Source organism: Anser brachyrhynchus, assembly GCF_964034855.1.
Source record: "Anser brachyrhynchus genome assembly, chromosome: 1".
Lineage (NCBI taxonomy): Eukaryota > Metazoa > Chordata > Aves > Anseriformes > Anatidae > Anser > Anser brachyrhynchus.
The window spans coordinates 87,661,298-87,684,357 of NC_137694.1; the positions used below are offsets into that span (position 1 = coordinate 87,661,298).

At 39.9% G+C, this 23,060-nt stretch overlaps 1 protein-coding gene across 10 annotated transcripts in view; it reads left to right on the forward strand.

The window, feature by feature from the left end:
* Positions 1 to 23,060, forward strand: part of HTR1F (5-hydroxytryptamine receptor 1F) — a 120,729-nt gene that overhangs the window by 84,023 nt on the left and 13,646 nt on the right. For 5 of the 10 annotated variants that reach the window (XR_013938860.1, XM_080553754.1, XM_080553751.1 and 2 more), the window contains 3 exons: positions 18,799 to 18,890; positions 21,052 to 21,185; positions 22,101 to 22,285. The gene's annotated coding sequence lies outside the window, so the exon portion shown is untranslated. Of the gene's footprint in view, positions 1 to 1,556; positions 10,011 to 18,798; positions 18,891 to 21,051; positions 21,186 to 22,100; positions 22,286 to 23,060 lie in introns of those variants that run through there. The other 5 variants (XR_013938859.1, XM_080553755.1, XM_080553750.1 and 2 more) reach the window with 2 other exon arrangements.

Here is a 23,060-nt window from a genome sequence, read left to right on the forward strand (position 1 = left end):
TAAGCCTCATTGTGGCTTTACACTTATGGAAATCAATAGTGCAAAATTAAGTTTGCCCTGTAACAAACTAGATGTCAGTTGGCAAGTTCTCTGACACAGAGTGCCAAGCAATGGCATCCCTCCAGAGGGCATGTCCACAGCCCTAGACCACAGATCTGCACCTTGAATCCCACACAGTGGGTGACTGATGGCATTTCCTTTGGGCTCCATGTCCTCAGGGTGCCTGTACAGCATCTGCATCACTGGGTGATGTTAACTTCTGCTCAATTGATTCCACCACAGCGGAACCATTAACTCCTCTCCTCACCACCATAAGAGCTGAGCGTACTTTTCTTGCACTTTTGCCACAACATAAAAATTAATAACAAGCACAGCAGAGCAGGACTGAATCAAAACACTTCCACACAGGACACCTGGGAGGAACTGAGACATGGAACAAGGCATTGAAGTTTGCCTGTTTTGTTCAGAGAAGCCCTAGAGCAAGTCAAGCACTGGACTGCTGTGCCCTGAGGATGGTTTGGGTGCTGCCTTGCTGTAAAGTTCATTCTTCCCCACTAGGGTAGCAGTGGACATTTTGGTAATTTATAGTGGCTGGCAGACTCCATGGAAAGGAATAGGGAACACTAAATCTCTGACCTAGACTCTCACATAAGCTTAGCCTTCCCATTAATTAAGGTACTAGGCTGCAGTTGACATACCCTCATTTTTTTAAGGCATGAGAGACCAGAAAGGTCCTTTTAGAGTAGAAGGGCAGCACAGCAGTAGCAAATTAAAATTGCATTGCAGCTTTTGAGTAAGCACTTCATCTGTATGTTACACAGCACATCCACCTGGCCAGATAAATTTTATAATAAATTACTACTGACTTGTCTTTATGTACTTCCAAATCTAACTATAAGAAGGGAAAGCAGCAAAAGTCTCTTCACTTTTTTTTTTTTTTTTTTTTTAATTTCAAATCAGTATCTGTTCTTGAAGAACACAGAGCTCTTTAAGGATACTGTGCTGGTCCAGAAAGCTATGTGAGAACATCAACTGGCCCTATCTTCATTAGCCGTAGGGTCTAGTCTCCTATAAACAGATTTGCTTCCATTTAAAGGGAAGAAAAATAAATCTATTTTATCTCTAAATAAAAGAAAAAAAATCTATAAACTTACTGGTTGGCTGCCAAAAATCTGTAAATAGCATGAGCCACTAAATGTAGCCATGAACTTAATCTTTCATCTGCAAAGTAGTTTCAAAGCCTCCACTTTCTTAAATGTCATTTCAATAGGCTGTTTGGTACAGGTCATTCTTCCTTCCCTGCGGTAGCTTGGCTTTCGCTGTTCTAATGAATAGCTTCTGCCTGAAGGAGTTTGCTTTCAGCTGTCCTCTGCGGAACAAGGTGCCAACCAGGAAAGCAGACCCAAAGCTCATATTGTTCTACACACTCGGTGCCCTCTCCCCCACTCGGTGCTGCTACTACCTCCTGCCATGCCTGAGCAAGTGACTGCAATAAATAGATATTATCCATAAAAAGAATTGAGAAGCATCTTTCCTGCTATCTGACCCTTTATAATAAACTTACTAGCCATATTTATGAAGATTTGATTATCTCAGGTTATTATCAGCTGAAAACTGTTTCTTTACTGAGTGCTTTTTTCCCCCTTACAGAATACATCACTTCAAACAGCCAAAACTGTGCCCAACTAATGTCTGCAAATTTATAGTCTGTTAATGTAAATCACACATATTTGCGAGTTAAGTTCTATCAAAACTGTCCTAAAAGACAAAACTGTCCTGAAAAACATATGCTGTCCTTTGCTACAACTAAAACAAAACTGAAGTTACATTCGCTTTGAAGACCATACATAAAAACTGATGCCCAAATCTGTCTAGTAAAAGCAGACCCTGACTTGATCAGAATCTGATCTACTATAAGAAAACATAGGGGCACATTTCCCCTTACATTATTCTGAGATATTTAAATTTATGAAAAGCTATTTATGACAACAACCAATGGCTTCCTAGAGCCAGTACACACCGCGTCAAGCAAAGAATAGCATTTCTATGGCAACTGTTTCCTCACATTTCAAAAATGGGTGAACAAGAAGCACTCATCCTCTTCTATGTTTTTCATTTCCTTAGTAGTATCTTGTCTTTCCATTCACCTAGCTCTTTATAACCAAGGTAGGAAAAGGACACTTTTTGGTTAAGCTCTGTAGAAGTTGCTGGCTGCTTGGCCTTTTGGTTGTTAAAGCTCTGTATCAACAGAGCCAGAAGATCTGTGTTATTATTCCTGCTTCTGCTACTGACCCATGGCAAGGCACAGCCAGCTATAAATTAAAGCACTGTCATTTGCCTAGGACATCAGTCTGCCAAGGATGACAAACTGGGCACAGACCACTTTATCAGTGCTGGAAGCCTACCAAACAAAACCAGGCGCCGCCACCACCCTGGGCTGGCTGCTCCACCAGCCAAGGGAGAAAGGAGTCTGGTGCACATGGCTCATCCCAGCACAGCAGCTGCTATTGTCCCTGCCCTGGTGGAAGCAGCCTGGTTGTCCTCTGGCTTTCCAGCCCAGCTCAGTTCCTCCCCCCTACACCTCCCCTTCACCCTCGAGGCAGCATTAGTCACATTTCTTCCCACGCTTCAGAGAAGATCTGAGCCAGCTCTGCCATGCCATAAGCAGCTTGCCCACTTCTGAATCCTGAATCATACCTTTACCCCAAAGGACTACTGAAAGGCATTGCTCATGTTTGTTCCACTCTTCTAATTGCTTCACTTTAGCGTCCCTCATATAACATGCAAGAAAACATTGTGTGAGAACTGGAGTCAGACAACCATGAAAGACTGAGGAACTTATGTTTTGGGAAGAAGTACACAACAGCAGCAATGCCCATGAAAGTGGCCTTCATGCTGCAGGCTTGCATATTTGTACCCATGTTTGCTGAAACTGCAGTGATCTGAATGCAGTCCAGCAGCTCAAATTTTAGAGTTTAAGGAAGAATCAAAAAGTTTATTTTTAGTAAGCAAAGCAGTCTCTGTAGTCAGGAGAGACCTGGAAATCTCTCTCCCTTTTTTTCTTCTCTCCTCCCAAATGACCACTTTAATATCCTCAGATAGAGAAAAATATTTAAAGCATTACTTGAAAACACTTTGCTCCTCCTTGAAAAAGACCACAAGCAGCTCTGTCTTATTCTGCATGTCAGACTGGATATCATGGAAAAGACAGGCAAACAGCACTATTCAACCATTTTGATTTTCAACGTCTTTTGTGATAAATGTTCAAACTTTTACAGTTTCTAATACTGAAACTTGTCATTCACAACCCCCACGTTTCTTTATGCTTTGTTCTGAACACAAAATATGTAATTTCATGTGTTAAGGAACCTTTGCAACTCTTTCACAGAATAAGCAAGTTCTGCCTTATTTCACTTTTCCTTTGTTCAAGTTATGAATAGAGTCAGTGTCTTCAGACTTAGAAATATTGCACAGGCCTGCTCTAAACATTAGCGTGCACTGAGATGGAGTTTGCTTTCCAGAACTTGCTTCCCTGCCCAGACCACCCTATAATGTCAGTCAGAGGTGGCCAGAACAAAATTGTGCTTAGGAGAAACTGATAGTGTTTCCTAGGTAAGATTTCCTCCTAGCCCTGATCAGGTTGATTTTTCAAGACGCAGTGCTATCACTTCTACACTTGGAGTGGGACCGTATACACCTTGTCCCACTACTACATCTCTGTGGAGTCACGAGGTGAATTCTCAATTTTCAGCAACTGTACCCTTGAATGAGACATGTCCCACAGTCAATTTGCTGTGTATTACATGAACCCTATTATCAGCTTTAGACAGTATTTTTGTACTTGGGTTTAATCGGCTTATTACTGAAAATGTCATTTTAAAATAGTTATTTTAAATATTTCCACTAGACATCTAATGGATCAGCTAAACAGGTAGTCCATTGAATAGAAAAATAAAATAAAATCAAGACAGTAAAACATGCTTGCTTCGCAAATTTCTCCACTGATTTGTCCTTAAGGATAACTTGCTTTATATATGCACACAAAGTCTTTCTAATAATTTCACTTTCCCCATCATTTAACATTAGCTGTAAGCTCATACTCATTACATCTATGAAATTGTCCATACTTTAATACTTTCCAACAAAAATTCATGTAACAAGTCACGTCACTGATGCTCTAAAAACAGCTATATTTGTTACAAAAAAGCATAAAACAAATATTTGTTGCCGCACTACTACTGTTTTGTGCAGTACCATTACACTAATCAGCAGCTTTCTTGTATAAATTAGTTTTATAGGATTCAAAACAGAACAAGATAATTGACAAATTGATATTCTATTAACAAATCAATGTTATTTTTGCATAACTGACATATTTCTGTTGCAGAAAACCTTGCTCATCCATCCTGCACTGTAGCATCCCAGACAGGATTTAGGGGCCTAGACTCTCCTCCAGGGAGAAGAAGGCCAAGAGATGACCTGCATCATTCTCAGCTCTTAAATTCAAAAGGGATTCGTAGAAAATGAATACAACAAAGTTGATCCCTGCTCCAGTGTGGTTATACATCACTCAATTGTTGGCACTCGAGGACAGACAGCTCTGAACGTGTATGTGAAGAAACTAGGCAGTTCAGGAAGACTTGAGCAAGGGATCATGCTCAGGCACAGTGGGGTGGGCAAAGATACTCTGAAGCATGAAACTGCCTATGTTTCTGTGTGCACAAGTCTTAGAAAACCCTTACAAATTCTTTTTAAACACATAATAACTGCAGAGTAACTACCAGAGTTCCCCTCCCCATATATAATGCCATAATTGCAGTGTAGGAGCTTGAAGGCTTATGGGATATCATTTTGGGGACTGGTTAATGGAATAGAAGCACTCATAGTTTTACTTGAAAATGAAGAAAAGTCTTTTATTTGTCAGCATTATCAAAATTGTTAACATGCAGGAAATATTATGGTCTTCTATTAAAACAATGCTTCCAAATAGCCTAATAGTTGTAACCTTTAAATCCTAATCTAAGTCTAAAGAAGGAGCAGAAAGTCACAATAAATTGCCAGACAGCATTTTGAGATTGTGCAACTGAATGCACAAGGCTGCACTACTCTGATAATGAAGGGGGTGAAAGTTTGATAAGTATTTGCTAAGCAAATGAAGTTTCAACAATCCCCTCTTCCAAGTGGTAAAACATTCACTATAATCATGAATCTGCCACGAAACTTTAAACCAGTCAAGTGGATGCTTCCTGCAGATAAAGTTATAAAATATTTCTACCAGAATTGAGGCATAAAATTATAGAAATCATTGCTTGATTCAATACATTTTACACAGAATTAAGAAAATGAGTCTATCTGATCTGAAACCGGGAAGCCAGTCTAGCAGCATAAATAACAGCCCAAAGGAGCTTCTCCAAATTATCCATGTATCACTTTGGAGGAACAATGTGAAAGTTATTTCAAATAACTCCTAATAGATTCAGTGTTGGAACAGTGTTGTAACCAAAACCTATATTGTGAGGATGACCCTGAACTGACCACATCAGACCCTGCCCAGGTCCAGTAGACATTGATGCCATCCTGGAGACAACGCAGGCAGAGTGGATGGGTACCAGTGGTTGCCGATGGCATGGAATATTGTACCAGATGTGTAATAAACTCTCAGAATTCCTGTCAGCAACGTGGGAGGGAACACACAGTGACTTTTGTGCAGGGTGCCCAGCCCAAGCAGTGGGGGTCCCATCTTTGGCTCCAGGTGTCCCTTTCAGGCTGTGTAGTTTCCTCACTACCCCCTGAAACCTCTCCTGCTACTGCCTAGGGCCTTCCAGTGCTACTAGAATAGACACCTATCCCTTTCTTCAAGTTTTTATTTTTTATACATGTGCATACACACGTGCACACATTATTTTTGTATACATACATAGTGTTTGCATCTATGCTTACTTCAAAGTTACAGACAAGGAGCAAACACCTCACAGTTTAAGTTCTCTGCCTCCAAATGCCCAGGTCTCTCTAGTGATCCCCAATACTCACATATCTGCTGCAATTTCCTTTGAGATAAACTTCTTTCATCCCAGAAGAAATTAATTAAAATGCTGAGACTTTTCATTTAGGACACTTTCTAATTAAGCTACCAATCTTTAAAGCTTCTGACTTCTGAGACTCGTTGTTCTTTGCACAAGATGAGGAGGCAGTCACAATTCATTGTCTTTATAGAGACATATTAGTTTTAAAAAAAAAAAAAAAGCTTGCAATTTCATCTCCTTGAAATTAGAAATGCTTGTGCAGTTTAATATAGGGAAATAGCAAGACTGCTATGTAAGACACCTGCCCTCAGCACATCCCGCTGTCCATGGCATGTTTTAAAAAGGTGTGCTCAAGCATACAAATCTTTTGAGATTTTAATTACAGTGTTGTAGACTCTAAAATTTCTTTAGTTCCATACATTGGGCCATTACCTCACAGCTCAGATTTTCATATTCTCACTTATGAGGAACTGATTAATACGAATCGGATAAAAGCCAAGTAGCACCATATACTGTTTTCCAATTAGAAGACAGAATGAGAGTTTTAATGTCAAAAGGATTACAGGAAAGCACCTACTTTATAAGCAAGGAGTTCAAAGACTGAATGCAATGAAGCCTTAGATCCCTATTGCCTGTCCATTGAGTTCCCTTTTACAAGGATATAAAGGTAAATGGTAAAGCCCTATGGGATAAATTCCCCACGAGAAATGATCCCAATATTAACATCACAATTTTATCTGTAGCACGTCATGATTTAGAAACAACCCGAAGGACAAGCTCATCCTGAAAAATATTTCTTGCACGCCTTTGCTCTGCTAGTTAACTTCAATGATGAAGCCTTACAAACCTGAGATCCCCATAGCTTTTAAACACTTCTACAAACTTCCTGGACCACCAAGTAACGCTACTATACATATGATAAATGTTCTGTTTGAAAATTTCTCTCTCAACTTTTTATTATTGGTATAGTTTGGTCAGGATCCATTTCCTCTAGCTCTAGAGATCCACACTGCAGATTTCTATATCTGAATTCGTCTTCCTAAGCTCTGTTTATAATCAGTTGGGAGAAATAAGCACCTTCAGGCACAATTCATCTGACCCAAATGAAACATCTACTTCAGGATGAGAACAATTTTACCCTAGAGATGAGATGACTGTTTCTGTGCAGGGCAACAATTCAGGGTTAGATGGCTGCAATTAGTCAAATCAATTCCACCATTTGTGTTTTAAAGCATTTTTTCCCCCAAGATTGCTTCCCCATTTTGACAACAATGTATTGAAATTTTATACAATAATAAGGGGAAGTTTTAAATGATAGCATGTTATAGAGGTCCCCCTCTAAAGAGCTGTTCTCATTTTAAGAGCAATTCCCAACAGAAGGAAATCATCAGTTTGCTCTAATTAATGTGGCTGAACATGTGTACTAAAACCATCTTCCTCCATTCTCCACCCTCACGTTCAATAACTTGACAGGATACTTCATGCTCTTAGGTGCCTATTTCAATTTGAAACACTCTCTGAATAGCACTTGTAGCTAATTGATTTGTTTTAATTTACTTTCACCCTACTATCTAATATTCCAGCTTGGTATTTTTTAAATTCTGAATGCAGCAGAAGGCCTGCCTGTAAGAAAAGCTTTTCTGAGCTTCTCCCAAGGGGCTTTCAAGCCACAGATCATGGACAAAGATGCAATGGGAGTACATACATCTACAGCCATGCTAGAGGCGCACAAGACAGATATCATTCCCACCCATTTCCTGGGTGATAAGATTTAATCCTTTTTACCAGTGCAGACAATGAGACAGGGTGCTAGTCAATGCTTGCTCCTTTGGGATTTACAATATGGGTGGCTTCTAGGGGCATTTCTCTCAAGCTTTTGGGGTATTTCTAGAAGAAAACACAGAGTGGTCTCTTTGGGAGCTAACTGACTTTCCAAGTCCCACATCTATTACATTTAGTGTCATTAGTACAGAAGCAGACTCAGCTGTTATTTCATCCATCCACTCAAGCGAGGTATACCACTGTGTTAAAATAAATATCAACTGGACATTTCTCCAGTATCAGGAGCTTAACTCTAGGGATAGCTTTCCTCAAACAAAGTGAAAAAGCCAGGTTCCTGCTATTTTTATCTTTCATCCAGCCTCTGCAAAGACAGACAGGCTTACTCAGTGTAAAACATGGAGATAAACCTCCTCCCAAGAGAGGAAGATGCCAGTGTTAACTGTGCTTTTAGACAGTCTACCAACTACTTTTGTTTCCTGAGCTTCATGTGCATAATTTGATTGCTGAGGCACCACATGCACTAAGAACAATGCCAGATTCCTTTGTGGCTCATCTACAAACACCTGGCATAGATAACCCACGCAGAACAGGATTAGTGGTGCCTCATCTGGTACTGGGTCATCTGCCAACCTCGTCAGAAAATCTCTTTTCTCTGGTCCCTCTTCTTTCAAACAATACCTCTTACCAACAGCATAGAAATCAGATACGTCTGATATATATCAGATATATATCTATATATATCATATATCTATATATATCATATATAGAGAGAGAGCATCATACAGTTTGATTTTTGAGTCATCCTGCGTGTAGCCAGGAGTTGGACTTGATGGTCCTTGAGGGCCCCTTCCAGCTCAGGATATTCCATTATTCTGTGTCATGGTTTGGCTTCAGCCATCTCAAGTGGAGGTAGGACTGACTTTCTAGTAAAGTGCCAGGTTAACTTGACAAGGACGAGAACCTGACCCTTTGAGGCACAGTTATTTTCAGCCACACACTAGTTCCTCGAAAATTAGTTTCTTACTAGAGATAGTAAGATTTGGGAAGAAATCTAACAAAAAGTATCCTTCATGAATACATCCTCAGGTTACATCATTTTATGTAAAAGACTTTCAACCTGCATCTCTGCTTCAGATAAAGGAAGACTCAAGGACCTCCTTCTTTTTATTATTAAACAAATCAAATAGTATTTACTCATATAATTTTTCCAATGGCTTTATTTGGAGAGAAGTTTACAGCTGTTAACCAGCTAAATGGCCTTTAATTAAGATAGTCTGTTCTCCTGTTCCACTAGGAACTAATTACCACAGCCTTATTCAAGGCATGACAAATATTTTTATTTGCCATGTCTGAATCTGTAGTCTTTGAAGTTTACGGCACATAAACTTAGTTGGGCCTTCCTCAGAGGAGACATCTTTTGTCAGGGTAACTGGAATGGACCAATCAGCAAGTTCAGTGTTTGATTTCAATGCATCCTGCACCTCCAAAGTTTCTAAGCACTGAAGCTTTAGGAGAGCAGGCATTTTCTAACTGCCTGAACAAATGGCTGGGAAACAAAGTGCCTAGGCTCCAGCTCTAGCTAGCCCCTTCAAAACCTCATTTATATCAATCCATCTATAGTTCCACACCTGAGTGAAATAATAAGTTTCAAGAATTGTTCCAAGATGGCAAACATTATAAATGCAAAGCATCATTAAGAATAGTAAGCCATTCTTAACAGTAAGTTCATTGTCTTGAAGGGCTTTTCAGCAACCTTGATGCCCATTATATTTCCACCCAGTTCTCCAGGCTTAATAAATATCCCAGAGTTTTCAGTATTCTCCATGACATTCACAAGGCCAGCACTGTGCTTTCTCCAACAAAATAAGTCCTCAAAAAGTTTAAGCAAAAGCTAACAGGAACATCAGTAACTTTTTAGCACACTTAGGCTGGGCTTCTACCTTGCAGTTCAGAAGCACTGGATGTGAAAAAAAATCAAGTCTCCTACCTAGGAGGCACATCTGAAATGATTTGATGCTGAGTTCTCTACTGTAGAGTTAATGGACAATGCTTATTGCTCAGACTCCTTGGAGACCGTACGAAGATGGGCATGGGAAATGTAACCGACTCACTGCTGCCAATTGGTACGGATGGGGAAAGAGAGCCTGATGGGAGCATTTGGTCAAATTGCATGGAAAGACATCCTAAAAGCTGTATGAAACAGAGGTATGAACTCTAGACTTGTCCTCAAAGACAGAGAGGGACTTGGAACTACAAATGAGCGAAAGTACTTAGTTTACCTCTCCTGGAGCAATCAGTCATACATTTGCACATTGCTTTTCAGTTAAAGCTAAAACCAAAAACTTGGCTTTAGCTTCACTGTCTTCATAGTACACAAGGAAAGAAATGGGAGGGAATGTTCGGCTTCTGTGTTGCTAATATTACCAAACAACTGAAAGGTTACTTAAAAAAATAGAAATGTCATGTACAAAATGGCAATCTAGATGATCAAACACAAAATCTGAATAATTAAAGGTGTGCATAGATGACTTTTCTATTGCCACTCATTATTATTACTATTGTAATTCCACGTACAGAAAGAAGAGCTATACCTCCTTTGTAGAAAAGGTTTATTTGATTAACTCCATACCTAAGGTGGGAAAATTACAGTAGTACTGCCTAGAGGAACAGAGGCACTGTTAAGACTATATATCTGTTTCATTGTATATTCACAATTCCTGACACAGTGTTTGCAATATAGCAGATGAGGGAAATGCTATTAAATGACTGTTCTGTTAAATCTCCACAACTTGAGACACTTAAGTATAACTTATTTCCCAAGAGCAAGGTTGATACTCAATTGCTTTAAATAATTAACACTAAATATCCTTTAAAGATATACAGGAAGTCAACAAGATGTCAAGAAATTGGTTCTTTATCCTGTTTCATGGGGTCTAGACCATTTATACAAGCTTTTCTCTGGTCATAAACAGAACTTCAGGAAAAATAAGTAATTGATTCTACACCCTTTGGCTAGAGTTAATAACTATAGGCAGTCTTTATCTTTTCAAACAATTCTCCTGCATATGACTACAGCAATAGCATTAGAAGCTTCTTTATAGCTGGTAAAATGTAATTTTAAATGACACAAAACTAAGTCCAGGAGGAGGTATTCGGATTCCTCACCCCCTTAGAAGTGAATCATTAAATCTCTAGCAACTGGAGCGTACATATAGGAATAATAATATCCTGACTGAAGAGGACACGGGATTTGAACGTGCCTTTAATGTTCTGATCAAATGGTCTTAAAGGGCAGTAGATTATTAAATGAAAAGTGAAACCCTGAAACAGCAAAAATTGCAGACTGACATTTTTACTACAGTCAGAAGAAAGTTCCTGTGCTCAGTCTTTTTTTTGATAGATAAATGATCCAAATATTGCTTCTCCCAGGAGTCCCAAGCAACATTTGGAATGATCTTAAAGGCAATTACTTTTTAGTCTGCCTGCTCTGAGACTACACATATAAATATTTAATAGCACAGCTTAAGGAAACTTTTCAAAGGCAATTGCCTTTCCTGTGACACACCTTTTGCTGTTTTTACATAACTGCTTTTAAAGCAAAAGTGCAGCAATCATCATCTATAGAAAACTGAGAATATTAAGAAGACCTATTCCCATATGCAAGTCATTGCAATTTATACCATCATTTTTAATATGAACCTGCAATGCAGCCAATACATGCAGCTGAAGAAGCCTGAAGAATAATGACTGCTGTCGTTATTCTTATACAATGACACTGGAACATATAGTTGCACTCAAAAAACCTAATACTTCAGCTTCAGTTTCAGACTGGAAAATAACTCCCGTGCCATGGAATCAAGCAAATAAAAAGGCCCCTGCTACCGATTTCCTAAACGGATGTCTCTTCTCAACAATTATACTGCAGACTTTTTTTTTAACACAATGCCTCCAATGACACAGCTGAGCTTCCTTCTAAGGCATACTTCTTACCCACACAAAAATTCAAGAAAGCACACTCTCAGTAGCTGAATAAAAGGTCACAAGTGACTCTTCTCTACTCTTACACATTAGCAAAAGAACAGCCTCCAAGACAACGACCCCCTGGTACTTTTAGTCTGGACAATACCCTTCCCATGGATATTCTGTATTAACTGTCATGGTAGCAAAAGATTTTTAATGACATTATGCCAGAAAAAAAAAAATTCTACATTATCAAGAAACAATCAGTTCTTTCCTTAACAACTTTTAAAGCTATCAGTCCTTAACCCTTGGTTGTGTAACTGTTCAGCAAGACAGGGAAAGACACGTGATACTGTCAGTGACCCAGGAAAAGGAGCCTCAGGTGGAACACATTTATTTCACTAGGTGGAAGGAAATTTCTAGGGAAGACAGGCTGAGGAATAGTCACCTTGTGCTCAAAACGCCAGATACGTTTGAGGGAATAAAATAGCCCCTCTCATCACATACAGCAGATTTAGCTATCCCACCAGGAGAGGATGAGAGGAGGAGAAAGAAGGATCTGCTGTTTTTCTGAATACAGATCTGCTAATAACAGTCCCCCGAGGCTCCAGCTGTTCCCCTCAGGTTTGGCGCAGAGAACCAAACTTGTAATAATCACTCATCCTTACAAGGTTACCTTGAGCAACGTGTACACATTTGTCCGTGCTAACTGTAAACACTGAGCATCGTCACTCTGCAGCACCACATTCTGGGGACCATTAGCAACATTCCTCACTGCAGCAGCTGAGCAACCTCTGATGAAACTAAATGGCTCTGATTAAACTGGTCCACAGTTGGACCAGAGGAAGAACAACTGTGAGCTGTAACAGATTATTTGAACAAGATACTTTCTAGCCTCAGCACATTTTATTCCGTACTTCAATACTTCAATTCCAAGACCATCAGCATAGCTGACAGTTTTCAATATCTCAATGAAGCACAAGTATGTTGTGTCTATTTTGCACACAGAGAACTAACTCCAGAGTTTAACCCAACTGATCTATTTCTTAAGCCTAAAGAGGTACATATTGCCACGGTGGGCTAAAGTGGGTGGAGGCAAGCCAGCAAAAGGGGCAGCCAAGTTCACTGCTTCATGCAGGGGCAATTCCTTTTGCCATGCTTTACACACATGAACTCCAGCTTCATGGAGAAAGAGCAGTCTTTTGGCAGAAGTCATGCTGCTTCAATTGAAATGGATAACAGTTCATACTTAAAAATATACATATAATGGTAGAGATAAGTAATTTTATTTATAAATATACTCAGTTTATTTTTACATTTCTCTCCCTGAACTAGAAGACAGGTGTACAGCCTAAGAAAGATGCTGGGGATATAGCTGACTATGCCATCCCTACAGGACTGTTGCAATAAACCCATAGTGCATGTCTATTGCAACATGAATACATTGGGTTACGCACAAGATCCATCTACCAGGAAAGCCTGCATCTGGAAGAGGGCAGGTTGTGTGTCCAAGGGAAGACATAGTTAGCCAAGGAGGGAGTTGACTTACTGAGGTGACTTACATTCTGCCCAGAGAACTGCATCTCCATCCCACCTACTGCTGCACATTATTCCATGACAATAAATTCATCCTCTGTATTTATGAAACCTCTGCTACTAAACAATAAAACCGCTGCTAAGAAGAAGCCATAAAGTGCTGCTGGAAAGGGGCTGTTCAAGGGCATGGTGTTGGCTCTTTTTTTTTTTTCCTAGTTAATTTTCTGTGCTGCCAATGGAAAGCTATCACCAGCTCCATCGTACTTGCTGGATGTTGCTGCAGAAGCAAAGAATCATCTGCATAAAAAGCATGCTTAATTCTTGCTATCCAACCATCCAACTTCAACACTGCTTTCTACAGGAAAAACAATTCTCTGTTAACAACTGCTGAAGTCAGAAGCCAACATAAAAGCAGCAGATATTTAAAAAAAAAAAAAACAAACACAAAAACACAGACTATGTCAGGCCCAATTATCTAAATTAAAATCTTTATCCATTTCAATGTAATAAGAACATAAACCTACTGATCCCATTAAATGCAGCTGAAACACATCTTACAGTAATGTTTTTCATCATAACATAAGGTTAATCTAATGATCCTGTACTATATTTGATGGGTTTTTTTGTTGTTGTTGAGTTGTTGGGGGTTTTTTTGGTCAGGTTTGGTTTTGTTTTTCTTCTTACTTCAATGTTCTGCATTTACTTTCCATGTTATATCTCTTCTCCAACTGAGATATATGAGAAACCTTCACTTAAAGGTCTACAACATTTCAACTGCTGGCTGAAAATAGTACGGAAGCAAGTATTTTCAGAGAATTTTTTCTTCCTAAGCTGCTGTCTTAACTGATATGTTTTCTGAAAATTCTTATGCTGTTTTTTATAGTTCTTAATTAAAATTTGTTTTTAGGTTAGTTGATTCATAAATGGTTATACCTATGAGGTTTTCTCCCATGCAGTGCTGCTTTCTAGTGAATTGAGAGCATTGACAGTCAACATTGTGGCCAAACCAAGTCATATTGGAGTAATCAAAAGATAAATAAATATAGGCGCAATATTAACAAAATGTTAATCCCGATCCAGCAGATTCAAAGATTTTAGGACATTACTAGCTGCATGGCCTAAATTAGCTACACTAATATGTCTTCTAATGGAGAGGGGGGAAAAAAAATCAGAAACAGAGAGAACAAAGTGACTGGAATAAATTACTTGCAGAAGGAAGTACTGTGATTACATGCCTGGTCTAATGCAATCTATTTGAGTTACCAGAAAGGATAATAGATGTTGCAGTAGAGGTAAAGTAACAACAAACCCAGCATCTGCGGCTAATGGTTCTGGAACTTTTCATCCCCAAAACCTGGAGGCAAACACCTACAGAACAGACAGGGCTTCAAAGTAAATACAATATATTTATTTCTTCAGATGCTGGGAACTACATTAATTTTCTGTTCCAACTGCTTTTCCTAACACAGCAAGTTAGGCAAGCAAAAAGCTGATTCATGTGCCCTGTTAGATTGACCAAGTACATTTTTATGCTGGCTTCATACCCTGGTTGTATAAATAAATGGACATAAAAAGTTACAGTAGCTCTCAGCCAAATCAGCCAGGAAGAAGCTCCACTGGCTCTGTTATCCAAGATTTCACTTTCTGTTCAAACTCCCTCTCTTGTCTTTTCAAAAATAATTTCAAGAGGGCAAAGAAAATAGAATTTAAAAAAAAAAAAAAAAAGCATGCTCCAAAAGAACTATGGCACTAGTTTAGCTCTATGGCATTTTTTAGGAATGGCTGCACCGCATATATCACAAACATATAAAACAAACATATCACAAAGGTGCTGTGATAGGTCCATTTAAAATTAGACTGTCGTCAGCCAGTAATTTGGCTATTTCTCTTCAGCCTTGCTAGTTTTACTTGAAGCCATAGATACTTTGGTCAAGTGATTAGAGAAGACACTTTCTTTCTAGATGTGTATATCCTAGAACCGTACCTTTTTAAGAAAACCTCAATACTGGGACTATGCAGGGAAACATTTCATATATATGACCTGGCTACATTCTAATAATTGAGAATCAAGAAATAAAAAGGTAAAAGAACCCCAAAACGTAATGACATCATTGAGAGTCTAGAAGTGGGGAAAAATGAAATTAGAAAAAGGGACTACACAAATGTGAAGACTTGACTGAATCTGTTCACTGCTTCTTTCCAGGGGACTTAACATTAAAAAATTCTTCAGCTTCAAAGAGTAAAAACTCATTTTGAACATGAAGAAAACAGTTTTCAACATGTTCTTAAAATATAAAACATTGAAACGATGAACAAAAATAGGACGCAATATATACGCTTACATGCATAAGTGCATCCAATGTAAAATTATATCATATTTTTAATTACTTGTCCACAGTATGTTACTGATAAAAGCCCCTCTCCAGAAATTTTGGAAGCTTCAAAGAGTAAAACGGAAGAGGAATTTTAGCAGAGAGATTCAAAGTTATCATTTGATATTTTTCAATCTCCTGGTAGAAAAACAGTTCATCATGCTATAGTTCTGAGCTAAATCCAACAACTTACTGACGCTTGCTGATGTGAGAGGTCAGCTGTAAGCACCCCAGGGAAAAGAATTCAGGATTTCCAGAAGTGCTAGGTACAAGGGTGCTCTGTTACATAGCAAACAAGACAGATGATACAGAAGCAATGGCTTGCCTTTCATTTTTTCCAGGCTTCCTCTAGTCTCTGAAGATTAGTACACTTTGCCTCTGTCCTTTACTAATACTTTTTAACCATGTTATTTTGTGAAAGCACTTCTTATTTTCTTTCTCTCTCTCAGAAACTACAGGAACCACAGACAGCATGCCATCCCTGAGAATGCATTGCAAGTTTTTGAACTCTCCTAAAGCAGCTCAGAATAATGATGTGCTTTCTATGGATTTGGGCAAATAGGGAAAATCAGTTTGATGCTTCTATTCACCACCAGAAAAATATTACATGTTGTCATCTGATCAAAAATATATATATTTTTATAAAGAAGTGCTGTAAAACACCTTTTAGTAAATAGCCCTTGTGAAATGTTTTGAAGTATATTGCTAGTGTACACCAACATTACAAATAAATATTCTTACCATACGAAAAGACAAATTTTCTTAGCATACAACCTAAGGAGAAAAGAGCTGCTTAAATTATCACTTCTTTAAATTGGTATTATAATCTAAAAGACAGCTTTGCTCAGCCATCTTTTGAAGTTGCATACATCTTGCATACATCTTAGGAAACAAACAGCTGAAGTATTGTCTACAAGCATCCCTAGCATAAAGTAGCATCTTAACTTCCCTGCAGTACTAAAGGTTTTCATAATTGCAAAGTTATGATTTAAAAGTTCTTAGAAAACCAACATCAATAGATTCTCAAGGGAGGGGAAAATAATACAAAAAAAAAAAAACTTTGAAATTTTGTTTGGAAATAAGTTTCTTAGGATTATCATTTAAGAGTTTTACAAGTTTTATCAATTAGAAGTCTGGGGGGGCATTTGAAGCTGGATAATCTTGTTAGACAACAGCCGTCTGTACTGAATTCCTGGGACAACAATAAGGCTGTTTTTCATAATTAATTCTGATTCATCTGCTTTAATTTGAAGAAGCCATTCACAGTCATCTGTGCTGTATGTCAAGTGTCACAACTACATCAGAATTATGCAAAGAAAAAAGCTGTGTGTGACAGTCTGTTATTTTCCTATCAGAAATGAAAGCGAGTTCACAAAGTGTTAGAGAGCTTAAGACCCTATTTAGTAATCAAAGTGCCTGCAACAGGAGACCTGACGGATCCAGAAAGCTTCCTGGGAAAGGTATATCTTTCTGGATTTGGAGTCAACACATTTTAACACTGTCCTGCTGCTCTGAGTGTTCTTGAAAGCGTTGTACCCCTGAAGATAGGCCCAAGGCCAAAGACTTCCAGGAATTATTCAACAAGCCATGATGCCAGCTGACCACAGAGACAGCCACTCCCTGCCAAAATGTAATGCAGAAAGCCCTGTCCTGAGTGCCGTGGGCCAGATCCAGACCCGCTCTGACCTGGGCATGGCACCAGGCTGCTCCAGCAGCATCCCCCCACCTCCTCGCCCCAGCAGCCCCGTGCTCTAAGTCAGCACAACAGCTCACCCAGAGACAGCACAGAAACCCCCAAAGCAGGCTTCCACTGCACCGCATGGACAAGCTAAGTGGCATCCTGGCTCTTGAGATGTTACTGCATTTGCATACACTTGATGTGATTGAATGGCAGTGTGTGATATATACACACACAAGTACTGTGCAGGAGGTGCTCCCACACCCCTCTTCTTCTTTCTCAGGCTCTCCCTCCAGCTTCCCAGCTTGATTCACTCTCACTAGCCTCCCCCATTCCCATAGCTCTCCTATCCACACTTCTGATTTTATACAAGGTGTACCAGAACTTGTGTTTCAAATGCTGGTAATTCTAACATAGAACATGCTATAATGCAATAACAAACTGAAGTAGGGAGAAAGGCACCCTTGAGAGTCTCAGAGTATTTGGAAACTGCGGAAAGGAGGAAAGCTAAAGCCCACTCTTCACTAGACAAGCTTTGCCAGAATGGCTGCATCCCATGTCCTCAGGCACAACTGTTTTACGCCAGCCTGAAACAAATGCTTTTTACCATTAGAGCTTCTGCCAATGCACTGAGTGAACTAAACTCTTCTGGCTAAAACATTCAGTTGTATCCATTGAATTGCCTCCACACAGGAACAAGAACCAGCACTGTGGCACCCCATGCAGAGCACAGCAAAAGTCATGTCCTTTTCAGTACAGAGCTAAGTCTTAAAACACAGAATCTGGATTTTGAAAAGATGGCCCCCAACCTAAATGCTCACAGTAGGTGACCAAATCAATCTTAGCAGAAATATCTAGGGGGAAACAAATGCAATGCTAGTTAGAAAGCATCAGTCTCAGCTATCTAATAAAACTTTGCTACTTCACCAGGTAAAGAGTCTCTATTTTCCTATGAAGGAATCTAATAGCTTGGATTTCCACGGGTTGACACAGAGCCACCGCAGCGTGTGGTTTTGAGTCCACTGCAAGTCAGCGTGAGCACAGTAACCCAAGCCAGCCTGCCTTGTGGGCAGTTAGTTACTTCTGAAATGAAAACCCCTGGGGACATTCCCAGATTGAGATCTTGCCCAACAGCTCCACTTGCTAAGCAAGTTATCTCAAGACTTCCCCAGTCTTCCACCTGCCCATTCCAAGCTCCACCTATGCTCTCAAAGTTCCTTTTTTCACACTAAGCTTTTGTGATCTTCAGCCTACGAGATGATCAGATGACAACCAGAATAAAGGCAGATGACATCAGATGACGTGACAAAAAAAAAAAAAAGTGCAGTCTTCACAAGAATAAAAAATAGGCAAAGTGCAGAGATGAGATGGCAGATTGTGTGAATTTTGGCATCTCTCCAAATTGCAAGCAATTAACCACAGATTTTACTGTTCTTGTGTCATGCAGAAACCCTGCTGCAGAGGAGCACACCGACCTGTCACATTCACTCCACTTCCACCTAACACCTCTGAGGCCAGTTTTTCCTCCAAGTTGTCCTGGTAAGCACACAGCAGAAAAAGAAATATCCTAATGCTGGCCCAGGTGATAATTTGAAAATTGGGTTTTCTTATTTTGCTGATCTTTTCCAGACGCATTTGAAGATAGACTGTTTTCTTACTGTCCAGGAGTAAACAAGGCAGTTTCTTCCAGCTCATTGAAAGTTTTCAGAGTTTATACAGAAAAATATGTTAGATAAAACCCACCTCTCTACTACGACTAGAAAAGGCTAAAGCAATGCTTCAGAGAATCAGAAACTCCCATGAGCTCCAACTATCAAATGTGACTAATTGGATTAAGACAAACTCCCAAGGAACTAAGACAAAAGGTACACATATTAACCTAGAGGTCAGGTAACAGGATTCATTCCATCAAAATGTTTATTAACCAAAATGCATTCAGTTAATTATTTTATTAATAATTATTTTTATTTTTTAAATAAAAGTATATTTTTCCCTCCAGATTTTTCAGGTTGGCAGGCCTTTAGTAGACTTTTTCCACCCCTCAAAGATGAGCCCCTTTTTGTAATAGGTTTGCAGAGGTGGGTGTATCGATGAAAAAGGTTTCTGACTTCTAACTGCATGCATGTGTTCTCTGAGGGCCAGCAAAGAACACTTGGCCCCAAAGCATAAGGATGAGTGGGAAGTGGGAGAAACAAGGCTGTGTTTTATTACCATTCAAAGGAAGTAAAGCTACCTCTTAATCTCCTTGCTCCAACACTGCTTTATCATTCCTGCAGGCTTCAAGCCCTTATCTGAAGGGCAGTGTTTTGAAATATAAGCACAGCTATTCTCTGTTTTCACCTTCCAGCACAAATTTAATTGATGATCGTTAAAGAAAGCCACTCCTGCACAGCATAAAATTCTGTGATTCTTTGATTCATTGCCAAACCAAATAAAAACTCAAAACAAAATAAACAAAAAAACCTTGCTTTTCCTTCCACAGAATTGAAAAAAAGTTTAAACATCCTTTCCTAATATAGAAAACTTTTGGTTGAATCGAACCTTTCAGACTGTTATATGCAAAATAAATTAAAGATATGGGGAATCCTAGCTTGGACCCTGAACACACACACAAGGAGACACGCATCTCTAAGGACAGTATGTTGACAATACAGGAATTTGTCTGTCTGTACAGAGTACTTGTGGGTTTTGCCCAGTGGAGAGCTCACACAGGACGATGGGATGCCCAGACACTCTTTTGTTTCTCTCAGATGTTTATTTACACGGCTTCCACAGGGACTGTTGTCCAGGCCCTGGATCTCCCAGACCTGGGACTCTTCCAGACCATACAGGATATGAGAGACAGCTACACCCAGACCACTGCCCTGAGAGGTCTGAACTGTGGAGTCAGATCAGCCTCAAAGAGGAAAGGAAACTGAGCCCTGCAGTCTAATGAACTACAAAAAATGAATCACTGCCATCTCCTCTGGCAGTATTATGAATATAGGTCTGTTTTTTTCCGCTTTCTTCAGCCAAAATGATCAAATTCAGAACAGGTTCACAGTCCAGCTACCAACAACTGAAGCTACATTTGGGAGGCATGTTTACTGTTTTATATAAGCAAGCCTGTCATGCTGTAGACCATGTCATTCTTGCTGTTCCTCCTTCCTCACTCCCAGAGTGCTCGCTGGGAAGCTGGCTTGCCTTTCCCCTCCCCATCCCCCTCAGCTAGATTAAAACAGATGGCAGAGGGACATGAAATAAAGAGCAAACACAGATGAGTGACTAATTTTCCAAAAGGAGACAAAAAAAAAAAAAAACCTCAACTTCAACACCCGAAGCAGCAAGGAATGCATAATTACTTTGTGAACATCATTCTTCCATATAAGCAAATGCAGCAGTTGCCACGCTATGATGACAATAAGCAGGGGAGGTATCCTCCAGGCAGGCTTGACAAGCAGCAACAGACTATGCTGCAATCCAACGGATGCAAGTAGAGAACATGGCAAACGCCTGGAGGAGAGCATTACAGACTAACTCCACCTAGGTAGCAACCCTGCTTCCCAGGCAGGTTTTGCTGAGCACTCTGCTCAGTTACCTGGCTGAGATGAAAGCTATCTCTGGGGGTACCTCCCCAGGAACTGCCTTTGAAATGGGACACCTGTGAATCCCTCTTTGTGGGGTTGTCACTTTGGGGCTTGAAGAGTCTGGTGTTTTACAGGCTGGAAAACGTGGAGCAACTGGTAATGCTGGTGGAGTAGCAAAGCGAGGACCACAGCCTTCTGGAGGGAGACGTGGCAAAGGGATCACAGCCAGCATGCTGGAGTTCTTGTGGCCTCAATAGGAAACATGAAGGTGAGTTGATGACAACAGGGAGGTGAGGACAGGAGCTATCGCAGGGCTTCACTTTGCCCCTTTGCCAGAGGTTACTGCTTTCACTTCGGCTCTCAGGGAGTTGGTGCTGCATCTCTCTGAGAAGCACCCAGAGGCACAGGGCAAGTTCTGCTTCGCTGGCAGCTTGAACAAGCCCTCAGACTTTACATTTCAGCTGCTTCCGTGGAAACACTACCTCCATCCTGTTGACTTTGGTCCAGGAGCAATAAGATTACAGAGGAGACATCTGGGATGGTAACTTTCAGGGCTAAGTCTGTCAGAGTTTGTCATTTTAACCATTTGGGATTATTTCTGTTGGCTGAAAGAATTTAAAGAGCTGTCCAGAAAACTAAAGCAAGCATCATCTTTGTTGTGCCTGACACGAAGCATACTGCAGCGTATCATTCTGCCAACACAGGGACTTTTAGATTGGTAACATGGCTAAGAAAAGCATCAGATGCAGGTTTACTGTGCAAGTTCTGTGTGTTGCATTCAAGGACTTTTCTTTACCATTTTCTAACAAATCAGAGCTCCTGCACTCAGACAATAAATGGCTTTGTGCATCTCTAAGCTGGAGGCACATATCCTCCAGGATTCTGAGATTTGTTTCCTTCACGTGTTATATTGCTATTCAGGGCATGCTGCAAAGCCTATTTATTTACCTGTGCTTCTCCCGAGAGGGTAGTTGGTAGGCAGAATTTTGTATTATCTTTAGTTGATATTAGTTCAATTGATTTATCTGCAGTTTTGTAGTTATTTGTGGTCTGTGTTTCTAGAAATGGGTCTGTTGTGACCTTCTATAAGGAGAAATGATAAATAACTCCAGTTAACAGAGACTCAAGCAGCAAAATCTAAACATCTTTTCAGTTATTCCTCTACCTCACCAATACATTTCAGGTCCAGAATGTGCTCAGTCCCATGAACTGAGACAGCATGATCCAAAACAGAGACTCTAAAGCATTACTTCAGCACGCACATGTGATTGTTTGCTGACAGATGAAGGACTGGAAATAACTCTACCTTGTAATTATGGACACGGATACAGCTCTTAAAAAAGAGGGAAAAAGTGGGGGAAGGAGGAGGTAAGTTTTCAGCCATTTTAGAATATCTGGCAGCACACCAAGATTTAAATATTTTAAAGTTGTGGCTTAGCAGGGGGAGGTACATCTACAGCAAGCATATAGCAATGCAGATCAGGTATGGCAGCCTTGAGATTTCTGTTTCTTCTTTCAAACTGCTGATGGACTTTTACTTTGCATTCCAGGGATGGCAATGTTTACTACAGGTTTGCAGCAGCTGCCTTCAGCCAGCAAGTAACTCCTCTTACACACCAGCCAGTCACCCCTACTTCATTTTAGGGGATGCACTGTAGCTCTGGGAGCCTTAGGAAGAGTTAAGGGAAGAACAGATTTTAAGGACAGGCACTAAAAATCAAATGAGAGTGTTCCTCTTTCTTTCTCAGCTGGTGAGGCTTCAGAGTTTGGGCTCAACAAAGCACATATCCACCACCAAATCTGGTAGGAGTTCATCCTCTTTAAACAGATTTGTTTAATTCAAAAGAGTATTTCCTTCTGCTCAAATTTAATGTGATGGATCACTACTAAGCTAATTATCATTAGCATACAACGTGGTTGGTATCTAAAGGCAGTGACAGCCATATCAGGAAGAATTTTTACAAGCTCATAAATACTGCTTTTGGAAGAAATTTTAGCTCTCAAGCAATTCTGGTACTTACAGCTGCCTTATTCTATGGTTATTTTAGTCTTACCTCTAGTGTCTGGCTAGCCTGTGCATGTGATAAAAACAAGATGGCTGAATGCAAGCACAGAGCCTTCCCTCTCATCAGGAAAATATATT